This window comes from Lactuca virosa, chromosome 4 (genome assembly GCF_052849685.1).
Source record: "Lactuca virosa cultivar CGN04683 chromosome 4, Lactuca_virosa_CGN04683_v6, whole genome shotgun sequence".
NCBI lineage: Eukaryota > Viridiplantae > Streptophyta > Magnoliopsida > Asterales > Asteraceae > Lactuca > Lactuca virosa.
In genome coordinates, this window is record NC_136429.1 from 523,125,558 (window position 1) to 523,139,249 (window position 13,692).

The following is a 13,692-nucleotide window of genomic DNA, read 5'->3' on the forward strand; positions in this document are numbered from 1 at the left end:
AAAGTGGAAGATCATCTTCAAAAGAAAGAGGAAAACTATTTCCAAAAGAATGAGGAAGACCATTATTGTCTTGACTTGACATCTATAAAAGGAGAAAAGAGAATTCAAGTTAGTTAATTTTAATCCTTAATTATTAACCTATATATTTTAAATTAAGGCTAGGATCCATATTTTCGATTCGAGCTTTGAAGAGGGATGTGGTAATCAAATTCGAATCTATTTTAGGTAAGACTTTTACCAATTTCAATCTTATGAAACTCCTAGATCTTTTGAGATTCATTGAATCTAATCAATGGCATGTTGAATCTCAGATTATGCTCTCACTTTTGTGACTGAGATGTCGAGGATCACAAACGAGATATAAATAACCATGAAAATTAGCTTGACACTCTCGATGTCATTTATCATCTCGTTTTAATGTGTCGGTTAGCCACACATGCTCCATTAATCAATGATAATTTTTGAGACACCCATTACCACCCTTTATTAGTCCCCCATTAGTGTCTCGGTTAACCACACACGCTTCATTAACGAGTTATATAGTGTAATGTGGAATTTCATGGATTAGCATACATTTCATATTTTTCCTAAAGTAACTAAGAGTGAGATTTAAAAAAAATTGTTTAGTTACTCTATACCATTATACTTATTAATGAGTTTATGACCTATCAAATCCGTTCAGCTAACGACCCTCCACCATACAGGAGAGCAGTAGGTGAGAGTGGACACCATCCAACGATCATTTTATAGGCTGCTTCCTTATACCCTCTTTATAGCATGGTTTCATGAATGAGGCGTACTAGTGATTTGACTAACTATTCTTATACATATAATATATATTAAATTTTAATTATATATACATAGTATAAGGTAAATTTTAAAACATTTTAAAATTCCAAGGGTTTAATCTTTTAATAAATTAAACTTTTAATTTAAGTAAATTTAAACCATTTTGCGGATTTATTAATTATCTTTTAATTAATCATTTAACTAAATTAATAATAACATCCATAAGGATAATTTTAATCATATAAATTTATCATTTTTCTTATCTACAATCATCTCCAAATATTTAGGGTTTTATTTAATTATCTAATATGACCAAAATTCAGATTATGGCAGATTATATAAAAAATAATTACCAAATAACAACCAAATAAATCAAATTAAGCAAGAAAATCCAAAAATTCGGAATATATTGTGCTCACGTCGTGAGTATGGATTGCTCACGTTGTGAGTACAGTCTGGCAGAAACAGATTTCCGGATTAACCTGTGCTCACGTCTTGAGATCTGTTTTTCAGAAGAAAAAAAATCGATTTTTGTTCAAGTTCAAGCAATATACATTCAATTGTTAGACAACCTAAGCTTTGATACCACCGATGGGTTTTACATGTATTAACACAGATAAATCCTTAACACTTAAGGGTACATGCAACCTAAGGATCTATGTCTTGAAAAACTCTTGGAAGCAAGCACCACAAGTGTCGTGCCTCTAATGGTTCACACCCAAACCCTAGCAACCAAGCAACTTGAAGAGAGAGACGAGAGAGGTGAGAATGTCGTCCTAACTATCCCTTAGAAGTCATGGACGAAATCTGTATCCAAAGGGTCCTTTTTATAGTGGAACAAGGAAACCCTAGATAGACCTAAAAGGAATACAATGATATTATTTCCTTTTGGTAATTATCCAGCTTCCTAATTATCCTCCAAGGATAATTCTAGATCTTGTAGATCCTCCTAAAACCATCCAAGGCAATAGGAAGGTTTTGGAATGCTTCTCGTTCAACTATTGAACAATTACACTTTAACCCTTGTACTTTTAATTAATCCAATTAATCATAAAATTAATTCCAATTAATTTCTGATTAATTCTTAATTAAATATTACCATTTCTAATTAATATATTATTTTCATAATATATTAGTAAATCATTTATTTTGATTTCTACTTAATTATTAATAATATAATAAATTAATAAATCAGTCTCTCTCTCTAAAAGTTATCCTATTCAATTACTAGGTTTGATGGCAAACCAAAAGGACTATGCTACCATCAATTCAAGTTTATACCAATTATATTTATGGGCTTAGACACCCAATCCAACAGGTTGTTGTCACGATGTATGGTGAACCTGCGTTTGTACGAATTTATCGGGTGGAACCTACAGTTGGTGTTGTTTGGACCCATATGTCTATGTTACATGTAATATAATGATGTAGTTTGGCTGTTTAGTTCCATATAAAAAGGGTATTGGTGCTCCCGTGTCTAACAGGATTCAGTATGGTGTATTGAGGGATGTTGACTTGTCGGAAAAGGTCATGATTGTGCATCAAAAGTTCCATGTCAAGCTTCTATTTTATGGATTCCTGTAGGTAAATGAGAGCATTCTATCATGAGTTAGGTTACCAGTGTTGGGGTACTGGTTTTGGAGATTCTGAACCAATGAGTTCATAATAGTACCCTTGGATGATCTGTTTGAACGCCTGAACCAAGAAGAGAGACCTATTGCAATGGGAGGTGTAAATCGTTAGATGGTGTGCTTTGCCTTTTCCTTTTGAATGTGTAGTCTTGTCAGAAAGTTAAGACACACATCCAAAGTCTTTTGGTCACATTTTAGAATGCATTTTTATCTGGATTATTTGTGGTTGGACTTATCTTAGGTGCTCGCTCTTCGGTAGATTAGTAGTATTCCTCCTCTGAGGGACTGGTTGGTATACGTCAAGAAGGTGATACTTAGTATTAGAGTACTATGTTTTAGGGGTGTCATATCGGGCAACCGTGTTGTGTTTTTGTCTGACGCAACTCAAAATGTCATGGCAATGATTTATATAACACGAACACGATACAACGCAACACAATGTTGTGTTTTTTTTAACTAACATGAAAATGAACTAATTAAAAGAGAACAAACACAAAACGACACAAAAAAGATAACATAAAATAAAAATTAGTTTGTTTAATTAATACTACATTTGACATCACATGACTAACACAAAAATCACGGCAAACAAATGCTAAATCGTGTTAATTTCGTGTCGAATTTTCAACGCAAACACGACACGACACGACATCGTGTTTTTTTTACAAGTGACACGAACACAAATTTGAATTTCAGTTTCATCCCAATTTCATTTCGTGCCATGTATATTTATCATGTCGTGACATCAATTGCAACCCCTTCTAAGGTTGGAGGTTTCAGACTGATGGGTTTCCGGTCATGGAAAGTTCTCATTAGGATTTAAATAATTTGTTGTACTCGGAGTGGGGTAGTTATGGATTGTTCAACATTTATGGTAAGATTAGTAGGAGTGGAGTGGCAGCTTAAGCAACGATAAATGGGCTTGGAGAACCTATAAAGGTATGTGTGTGTGAAGTAAATGAAGAAACTTGTGGAGGCGGATTTCAAGGACGAAATCCAGTTAAGTGGTGGAGTTTTGTAATTTCTGGTTTTCGATATGTTCCTAATATCAATTAAGAATTTTGGTCAAATAAAGAGGGTGAAAATGCAATAGGCATGGTGTGTGAGATGTGTGGCACGGGGTGTATTTATTTGGGCGTGACACAACGTAGTAGATGGGTCTAACCCTAGTTTCTTGAGATTTAGGCCCTATTTGATGGAAAGAACTTCTAGGGTTTCTCATTATGTGTAACCTCACCCTCCAAAAACCCTTGAAAGCGTTTTATCCTTTCCCCCTTTTGAGTTCTCTTGATCATGGAGGCTTTATGAGTGATTTTGAATAAGAAGGTGGTGTTTTTGATTCTAGCTAAGAAAGATCCAACCAAAGTTCTACACTCTCATCATCATTTGGACATCCCCTATAAACATCAACTTGTATATAATGATAGATATAAACATCTTGTAATTAATAATACCTATAAAAATTATCCAAATTTACAAAATAATTATCTTCATTATTCAATTCTCAACTTCAATCATGTCACATCCTCTATTTTTAAGAACCAAATAAAACTTTTTCTTTACACTTTAAAATAGCATGATGTCTTTGTTGCGGAAATATCTCAGTTTAATAAAACATTTTGAGATAACAATATTGTTTCAAAATACCAAAACACTAAGAATGTCATAATTAATATCCAACATAGGATACAGTGTAAAGACATAAGATCCTGAATACTATTACAGGTTTGTCTCTTATATCACTCGACATCCTATTCAAACTCCAACAGCCTTAGTACCTCTACCTGTTATGCATATAAATTGATTCGGTCAGGTTGAAAAACATGGTGAGACACATAGGGTTTTCAATCCCATAATATTTATAGTGATAAATAATCATATACAATAATCCTGCAAAACAAACATTATCAAACAATATAGATAAATAATCCAACATAGATATCTATAAGACAATCTACCCATCCATTCCCAACCTAATAGATTCTCACAAATCCTAATTCAACGATCACATAGAAGTATCACCTTACCTGATGAGTTGTTTGAGAAAATGTTTGACTACACAACTAGGGTATTCCTTGGTCGGAGTAAGTTATTTTAAGGCAACTAATGTTTAGAGTATTTGATAAATATGGTATCCCATTGTATCTATGTATGTTGGTTATAAGTCCACACTAGCAACGTAATTCAAAAGGCCTTCTAGAATAATCAAGTGTTGTAATCTTATTATGGGAGATGGCCCAAACATACCTACCAGTTGTCCGAAACACACCCACTATTTATGGCTGTCAAGAAAGAGGAGGACTATTACACTCTGCTTAATCTCGTACATTACCCCAAGTGAGACTATTTAGTTATTCAAATTACTTCGAACTAAGCATCCTTTACAAGCCTTAGTATATAACTAAAACAATATTACGATATAAGGAATTGAATTCCAATACAGTTTCATGTTCATGCAATATTATCATAATTCAGGATATACGTCTAGCACATAATACAAACAATATACATTTAGTATATATTTAATCTTTAAAGTAATAATATTTTTATTAATATTATGCTCTTGAAAGTAACTATGCACTCACTTGGTTAAAGATGGAAGATTTGTGGTTAAGTCAGCGCTTCGTCTATCACATTAGCTTTTCCTTTAGAAAGACCTAAGATATAAATAATACTAAGTTTCAATTATTGTTTATATTATTTGTGACTATAATAATAGTATCTCAGATTCATCAGTAATCCTAAATGAACACTAAGTTTTATCAGATAAGGAATGACTAGTAGGATCATATTGGAGGTAGAATCCGTTTGATATATAGATATACTCTTTGGAAATCCACTTTAAACACCTCACTAGATCTTTCCTAGACATCACTCTCATAAGTAGATCAATCAATATAATGACTGTATTACTGATAAATCTTCTTTATATGTGTATAATAATGATAATTAGCATAAATATAACTTAGTTACACTTCTAAGCATAGTAAGTGTAGCTTAACTTAGAGGGTTTTAGCGAAGACTCGGAAATTCTGTGGGCTGAACTTCGACACCGAATTTTTTTTTCGGAGTCTTTAAAGCCGCAATACTTTGAAAACATGCTCAAAACTCAAAAATCTGATCTCTAGGTGTGACAACCCGAAACTTCTACCTGGAACATCTAGTCAATTTAATCAATGTTAAACTCATTTCTGTTAACCTCTAGCACTGTTTAAGAGTTCATTTAAGCGTTCTAAGCTTTAGTACAACCAAGGTCGAGGTTAGGAATGAGTCAGCAAGTCGTATAGTGACAAAATCAGGCCATACACCTCTTTTGGAGGAGTGTGCGGCCGCACACATGGGCGTACGGCCGTACACACCCCTCATGGCCACACACCCACCCTTATATAAAGGTTAAACCCCTTTCCTTTCATTCTTTTCACTCCTTGGCAGCACACAACACCATTTCTCTCAAGCATCTTCAACCGTGAACCCTCCAAAGCTTCAAAAACGTGAGTAATCCATCCTTTAGCTTGTTGTGCTTGAAGAACCTCTTGATCTAAGCCTTGAATCATCGAGTCCCGTCATGTTCTTCATCTCTTTGAAGGAGTGCGGCTACACACCCACATAAGGTGGCCTCACACTCTTAAAATACCCTCCAAAGTGAGAGTTTGACTTCCATATTCGAGGTGGACATGACCCTAGCTTTGCTACACCTTAGAATTGGCATTTTGGACATCATCAGGTAGGGTGTATGACCGCACACACCTGTGTACGGCCGCACACACCCTTGTGCGGTAGCACACTCCTTGTGTGCGGCAGCACACTCCCGTGTGCGGCCACACACTCATCCTAGGGCCGCAAACCCACTTCTAGGACCCTTAACTTGTACTACAATTGAGTATAGACCTAGAACACTTCATGGATGCAAGTATGGACCTTGAAACCACCACAAAGGCACCTCTCATCATGAGTGTACGGCCGCACACCCCTTGGGCCGCACACACCTTTAAGGTGGCCATACACCTCCCTCATGCAATCCTTTAAGGTCCTAACACTTAGTGCAATTAGTTCCAAGTCCCTAGAGTGGTTCTCTATCATATCTAGTAGTGAAATACCTTCGTTTGACTCCTTTATGTGTCATTACATGTTGATTAGGATCAAATCGTGTTCAAGGCTTCACTTGAACATCCAGCATTCCGTATCGACCCTTCATTCAAACCCCCACCCGAGGTGAGTTCATACCCCTACATTTTTCGTGTTTTTAGTGTTTTCAGGGGGGAATACAAGCCAAACTCAAAGTATTTTATTAAGTTTTAACCTTATTAATATAGTCCAACGATTTCCACGTTTAATAACATATTCGGATATTTTATCCCTTTTTGTAATATGTTCAGCATAAGGGAAACTTTTATTTTGGAAATCTAACTTCATAGATTTCAGAAAAGTTTTTACAAAGCATTTTCCATATCAATTCTAATAAACTATAATGGGTATAGTTTGGGATAGCCCTCTAGGCAGTTTTTACCAAATCAGATTTCATGGATGAATATGTATAAACTATGGCAGATTTAGTTTATGTTATATATTTTCTCAGGAGTATAAAGTACAATTATTCAAGGATAATTATTGTTTTATACTGTTTCTAACTCGTAAACTAGATTATACAGAATTGTGAGGCTCTACTTCAATACTGTACCCTTAGGTGTACAGGGATAAATCCTATTATAGTATAACCAGAGTCTCCTGGAGGGAGAGCGTGAGATTTGTGAATATATCTATTCGGGACTGACAATCCCACACCTGAACTGCTAGCTACAGTTAGGCAGGCATGCCTGAGGTGGACAAATGTCATTTAACTTAACGCCTGAAGAACGTTGGAAAGGTCTCTAGGTCATATCAAGTATGTTTATACGACTCGCAAATAAGTATAAACTAACTTTGGTTTACGGACTCTACTCTTCATTTGTTTTATTTAAAGTAATAAAACTACTTTCATATATACTGATAGTAATCAGGGATTTCTAAACTTGCATCTCTACCTCTAGGACGGATAACTGTTTTAGGGAAAATATGAGATTTTCCCAGGATAACACCGGTATCTCTAAAACTGATGGTTTATTTTCTACTAATAGATATTCATATTCATTCCATGATTCCTTGGATTGTACATATCTTGTATGAATTTGGAAGTCATGGAAGGAATGAGTTTTCAAACATGCTTTTCATAAGAAAATATGGGATTTTCTTAAGAAACACTTTTCAAAAGGATCAAAGAACATTTTCCACCAAAAAAAACTAAATGCTTATGATCTCACCAGCTTTATGCTGATATTCTTTCAAAACGGCTTGTATTCTCAGGGAATTAGTAGACAGGTACTTCCAGGAGTTTGGAGAAGTCGGAGTGTTAGAGTCACGTTCTTCTATTTTACTTTTGATATGAACAAAACTATGTATTAAGACAATGTAAACCTCTTTCATATATGTATTCAATGTTTGGTGGTGTTTACTATGCTTGCTATGATGCAATTGTTGTGATATTATGCATGACGTCAACCACCCCCGAACGTTTCCGCCGTTCCGGTTTGGGGGTGTGACACTAGGGTGCGGGAAATAGTTAGAGAGAAGGTTATATACAAATAAGTAGCAAAAACGAAGTCTATATAGGGATTTTGGAAAGGCGCGTTATGTTTGGTGATGTGGCTGATTCCTATGGACCCATGTGTCATCAAGGTAGGTAAGGGAGGTTGTTTCCGGACGTGCCATGTGTCGTCTTTTCTATGGTTTCACGCCGCTTTTTTCAGGTAAAATCTCACGATCTTTGAAAAATCATAACTTTCGCATACGAGCCCCGTTTTCAACATTCTTTATATCCATGAATTCTTATCGACGAGTACTACAACTTTCGTTTAGATTTCATAAACTAATCACATTCTATTTTCACTTCAGAGTTTGTAAAGATTACAATGTGTAAGACTTTGTGAAATTCATAACTATTTCATAACACATGGCATGCAAAATGAAATGTAATACCATATATGATAAACTATTTTAATAGAACCAATAATATACTCAAAATAATTCAACAGTAAGGAAACAAAATCGTACATGTAATAGTATGGAAGTATCCTCATTCCTCATAAATAACGCAAGCACATGATCCTGTCAAGTTTGCCCAAAAAGAAGTATCATAAGAACATTATTTACTCCAAATTACACATTACAAAACATATAAAAATAATAACCCTAATCCAAATTGATACAAATTAGCATCATCATACTCAAAATTTAAAAGCAAATAAGCAAGAACCACCTATAACCAAAATCACCTTATTTCACAAACGGGACAAATAATGATTTAAAGCCAAAATTGTACAAAAACTTAAAAAATAGCAATTTCTTTTTTACCTGGGGAGCTTTTCTTATCGCTTTGTTGACTCTTTACTTTCAATTTCGGTATCGTTCATCTTTTCAACCCCATTTTCCTTTTCTTTGATCGTATCTGCATTATTTTTAGTTTCACTATCTATAAAAATCAAACAATAACAAAGTTAATGAATATAAATTTAATAAAATACAAATCCTAGATAAATATAATAGAACATGGATTAATAAAATTACATGTGACCTGGAAAGCAGCTAAGGTTTATAAAGGGCAAGAAAGGTGTGGTATAGTCGTTAAAAAAGAAGGTAGTGTTTGGGAGTGGGTGGTGATGGACTGTAATCGTACAAAATAATCTTGTTGCAATAGAACTGCATCATCAATGCCATGTCATTCCAACTATCTAATGAAAGAAATCCAATGCAAATATCCAATACTATAAAATTGGTAAAGATATATAAAAAATGAGTATATACATTGACTAACCATCAGCTTCTACAATAGCTAAAGTTGTATGTCGACTTTTGCAGTGATCTTCCTGTGACCTGCAAAAAAGACATTTAAAGAAATTCAAGAAAATTACAATGCAACATAACCATAGAAGAGGCGAAAGCCAAATAGACAGAAGCAAAAAGAGTGAAAATCGTTAACAAAAGGGAGCAAAGAATGTTAGAAGACAAACGTGAGGAAGACAATGATTGGAGTGTAAATGAAAGATCAACGAATCAACGGAGGGCATATGAAGAAGAATTTTGATTCAAGGGATGAATGGATTCAGGGCTTCAATACCTAGTCGCTCAAAACATACACAATCGACTATTTCTGTGTAATCTCTTCCTCTCAGCCTCCTATCAGCAAAGGAGATGCGAACATCGTATGCCAAAGGACGCCGACAAATTCTAAACTTAGCAAGACGGCAAAGGGGGTCGACGGTGGTGCGTTGGTGGTCTCGATAGAGGAAAATAGGTTCTCTGTTCGCCTCCAAACGGGAAATCGACGGGTCAATTGTGGAAATCGGCGTTGCAGTTTGCGGGTGGCGAGATTTCTTTGTGTGGCCTTGATGTGTCATTGAATCCAAACAGAAAGAAAAACCGAGTTTTGTTTGTTTAAAATCTATCGAGCTATTGAGGCGGTGGATCATCTATTGTTTGCATCTAACTGGAAGCAGTGGGTGTTAGGAGCAAACCAGAGACTAAACTTGCCAACCCCAGAAAATATTGTGGAAAATCATCCAAAATTAGTGTTATATATAATTTTCTGTTTAATAAGTAATTAAAACACATGTGACTAATATCGTTCTTCATAATAAGGATAAACAATCATTTAATATATATATATATATATATATATATATATATATATATATATATATATATATATAAAACTAAAATCTAAAATATTTTTAGTTATTCATCAAATCATACCCTAACCACCCGCAACTCATCCAACTACACGCTAAACCGCATAACTTGAATTAGAACCTCCGTGGTTTCTGAAAAGCTCAAACCATAGATGCAGTGTGGTTTGTAGTTTTGACTGTAAAACACACCATACATATCTAAAGATTATGCAGCAATGTGATGACAAAATTTCTTATGAATGCTTGGGAATTTACTTAGAAGTGTTACATCTACATGTTAGAAGTTCATGGCATTGGATCACATTTATTTGGCTAAATAGATGAATTTTATTCATTATCTACTCTTTGTCTACCTTTAATAGGTAGGAAACCCATTCGCAATTTATTGGAAATGATACTTTTTAGTATTAAAATAAATATATGAAATTACACATGAAAAACATTTATAAGATGCACGGAGTTGCTTTAGGTGGGTTTCGGGCTAGTAGTGGCTCTCATTCTGCAAGAGGCAATAACATAGTATACTGCTTTTCTTTTAATAAAATGATTTTTCAATTATAGTTTTATTTATTTTATTTTAAATTTCTAAAAGTTTTAAAATTAAAAATGAAATAAAATTGTCTGGGTTGTGAAGGATCGATGTCATCACTTTTTTTTCTAATTTATTAAATTATTGGAATATTTTGTAATCATAAAAAATACGTTGTTTTTAATTTTTAATAATATATAGTTATGTTTATAAATGAATAAGCTATATTTGAGTATTAATACAATTGTAATTATAAATGATTAATTTGGAAACAAAAACTTCCAATAAAGTTGTAGTCGTTAAAGATTAGAACACTTCAGTTATATCTATAAAGCAATAAACAACGTAATAAATAAAACATAACATTATATTCATAAATGATTAAAACATTTTATAGAAAAATATTTCAATAAAAAATAAGAAATTATGAAACTATTTAAAATGAATCCTTTCTATATTGATTCTTAATTGGCTGGGAAAGTTTGTGGTGATTGGTCGATGTCCTTCAAAGTGTTGGATTTTTGTGATGCCGACAAAAGTATGTCCGTACCAAGTCATCATCATTGTGTTTATTCATGTAACTAGGCGAATGTCCGCGCGTTGCGTGGGATATAAAAAAATATTTTATATTAAAAATAACTAAATCATTGTTATTAACAATTAAATAATAATTTCATAAAAAATATAAAAAATGATTTTTAGTATTGTTATTATGTTGAACTATATTATAAGAGATAAGGTTGGAACTTGAAGTTGTTTTACATATACAAAGTTATATGATTAAAATAGAAAAAAAAATAATTTTTAAAAATAAATAAATCGTTATTGTTATCTGTTAAATAATAATTTCATATTAAATTAAAACGTTTATATTAAATATTATAATTATGTAGAAAATACGATAATAGAGACATCTTTTTATCTATCTTAAATTTTATCATTTTGTACAACATATGATAATAGAGACAACTTTTTATCTTAAATAGTAAAAAAAATGTTTTGTATCATAAATATTACCATAATTATGTAGAACATATGATAATAGTGACGTCTTTTATAAGGTTAAAACTTTAAATTGTATTACATAAAGAGTTGTAAAACTTGGCTAACACAACCAAATACTCAGCATGTTACTTAAACTCGGCCTCCAATGGAAGCGAGTTTGCCTAACTCAGCCAGAAGACACTCGGATCCTTATTAAACTCGATCCAAATCTAAAAGATACGGTCCAAAATAATTTTCGAAATTCTGAAATTTAATTGGTCACTTGTCGACAAAGACAATCTCAACAAAGAATACACTCAACGTCCTACAAAGTTAGATGCAAGGAAGATCTCATGGCATAGTCCCTTTGAAATATTTCACAACTTTTCCTATTTATAGAGGAGAATACATTCTCTTGTTTACTCTCACGATCAATGTGGGATGGAGACATTTTATTAAATTCATTTTTTTATTTGCCAATAATTTCATTTTTTTAAATACAATATTAAATAATAAAAATAAAACGTTATCCAGAAAATTTATTGTTCAATAGTTCCATTTTTCAGTAATCTCGTAAGTTGCTATAAAAAATTAAGTTTTTATTGAATAATTTTTTGTTAAATCCTAAAATCATAAATTCAGTTAGGTACTTAATATAGAAAGTTTGTTTATATGTATTTTCATGATTTAAAATGTCATTATAAAATGAATTCATTTATAAAATATAATCGAGTATATACTTCGTGCTTTTGAATCAAAGTGATTTTTCAAACAATTATAATTTTATGTTTAGGTAGATTTTTTTATATTTATATAACATTATGTAACTTATAATATTATTATAAACAATTTGAATAATCATGGGAGTTTCAAATGTATGTGGTGAAAGGAAAATGCTTCATTTATCGGTCTAAATTGATCAAACTCGGACCGATTCAACTTAATATACCAAACTACATAACGTTTTTTCTATTGAAACCCGGTTTGTATATATTTTGTGTTTTTGAATCAAATTTATTTTTCAAACAATTATAATTTTATGTTTAGGTAACTTATTTATAATATTATTAGAAACAATTTGAAAAATCGTGGGAGTTTCAAATGTATGTGCTGAAAGGAAAATACTTCCTTTATCGGTCCAAATTGATCAAACTCAGACCGATTCAACTCAATATACCAAACTACATAACAGTTTTTCAACTGAAACTCTGTTTGAACCTAAAAAAATCTTGTTCAAAACCATTTTCGGGATTCTAAAACTTAAATGGACAGTTGCCAATAAAGACAATCTCACCAAAGAATACCTTCAACATCCTAAAAAGGTAGGCATAAGGAAGTTCTCATGGTTTGGTCCCTTTGAGACATTTCACAACCTTTCCTATTTATAGAAGAGGAAACGTTCTCTTGTTTACTCTCACCATCGATGTGAGATGAAGACATTGTAATAAAACACGCTTTCTTGTTAATAAAACATTATTCAACTTATTTAGTAAAACACCCTTTCTCTTGTTTACCATTTCTTTATTGTTCAATAGTTCCATTTTTCTATAATCTCGTAAGTTGCTATCCAAAAAAGTAAGTTTTTATTGAATAACTTTTTCTTCAATTCTAAAGTCATAAATTCAGTTAGGTACTTAATATAGAAAGTTTGTTTATATGTATTTTCAAGATTCAAAAGTTCATTATAAAAAGAATTCATTTATAAAATATAATCTACGTATATATTTCGTGCTTTTGATCAAATCGAATTGTCAAACAATTATAATTTTATGTTTAGGTAGATGTTTTTTTATATTTATATAACATTATGTAGCTTTTTTAAAATATCATTGGAAACAATTTGAAAAATCATGGGAGTTTCAAATGTGTGTAGTGAAAGGAAAATGCTTTTTTTGTGGTCCAAATAGATCAAACTCGGACTGATTCAACTAAATATACCAAACTACATATTTTTTTTCTAGTGAAACCTGGTTTATATATATTTCGTGCTTTTGAATCAAAGTGATTTTTCAAACAGTTATAATTTTAGGTTTAGGTA

General features: G+C 32.4%; 1 long non-coding RNA gene across 5 annotated transcripts; it reads right to left on the reverse strand.

Annotated features, from left to right (window-relative positions):
• Nucleotides 1–4,065: 4,065 nt before the first annotated feature.
• LOC145109465 (uncharacterized) lies at nt 4,066–10,441 on the reverse strand. 5 transcript variants are annotated; one of them, XR_013709022.1, is made up of 4 exons: nt 9,571–10,033; nt 8,808–9,326; nt 8,508–8,561; nt 4,066–4,204 (listed from the first exon to the last, which is right to left on the reverse strand). It is a non-coding gene; the product is annotated as an uncharacterized LOC145109465 (long non-coding RNA). The 5 variants fall into 5 exon arrangements; XR_013709023.1 differs by lacking the exon at nt 4,066–4,204 and having other exon boundaries at nt 8,413–8,561; nt 8,808–8,925; nt 9,028–9,326; nt 9,571–10,031; XR_013709021.1 differs by lacking the exon at nt 4,066–4,204 and having other exon boundaries at nt 8,413–8,561; nt 8,808–8,925; nt 9,021–9,326; nt 9,571–10,031.
• Nucleotides 10,442–13,692: the final 3,251 nt, after the last annotated feature.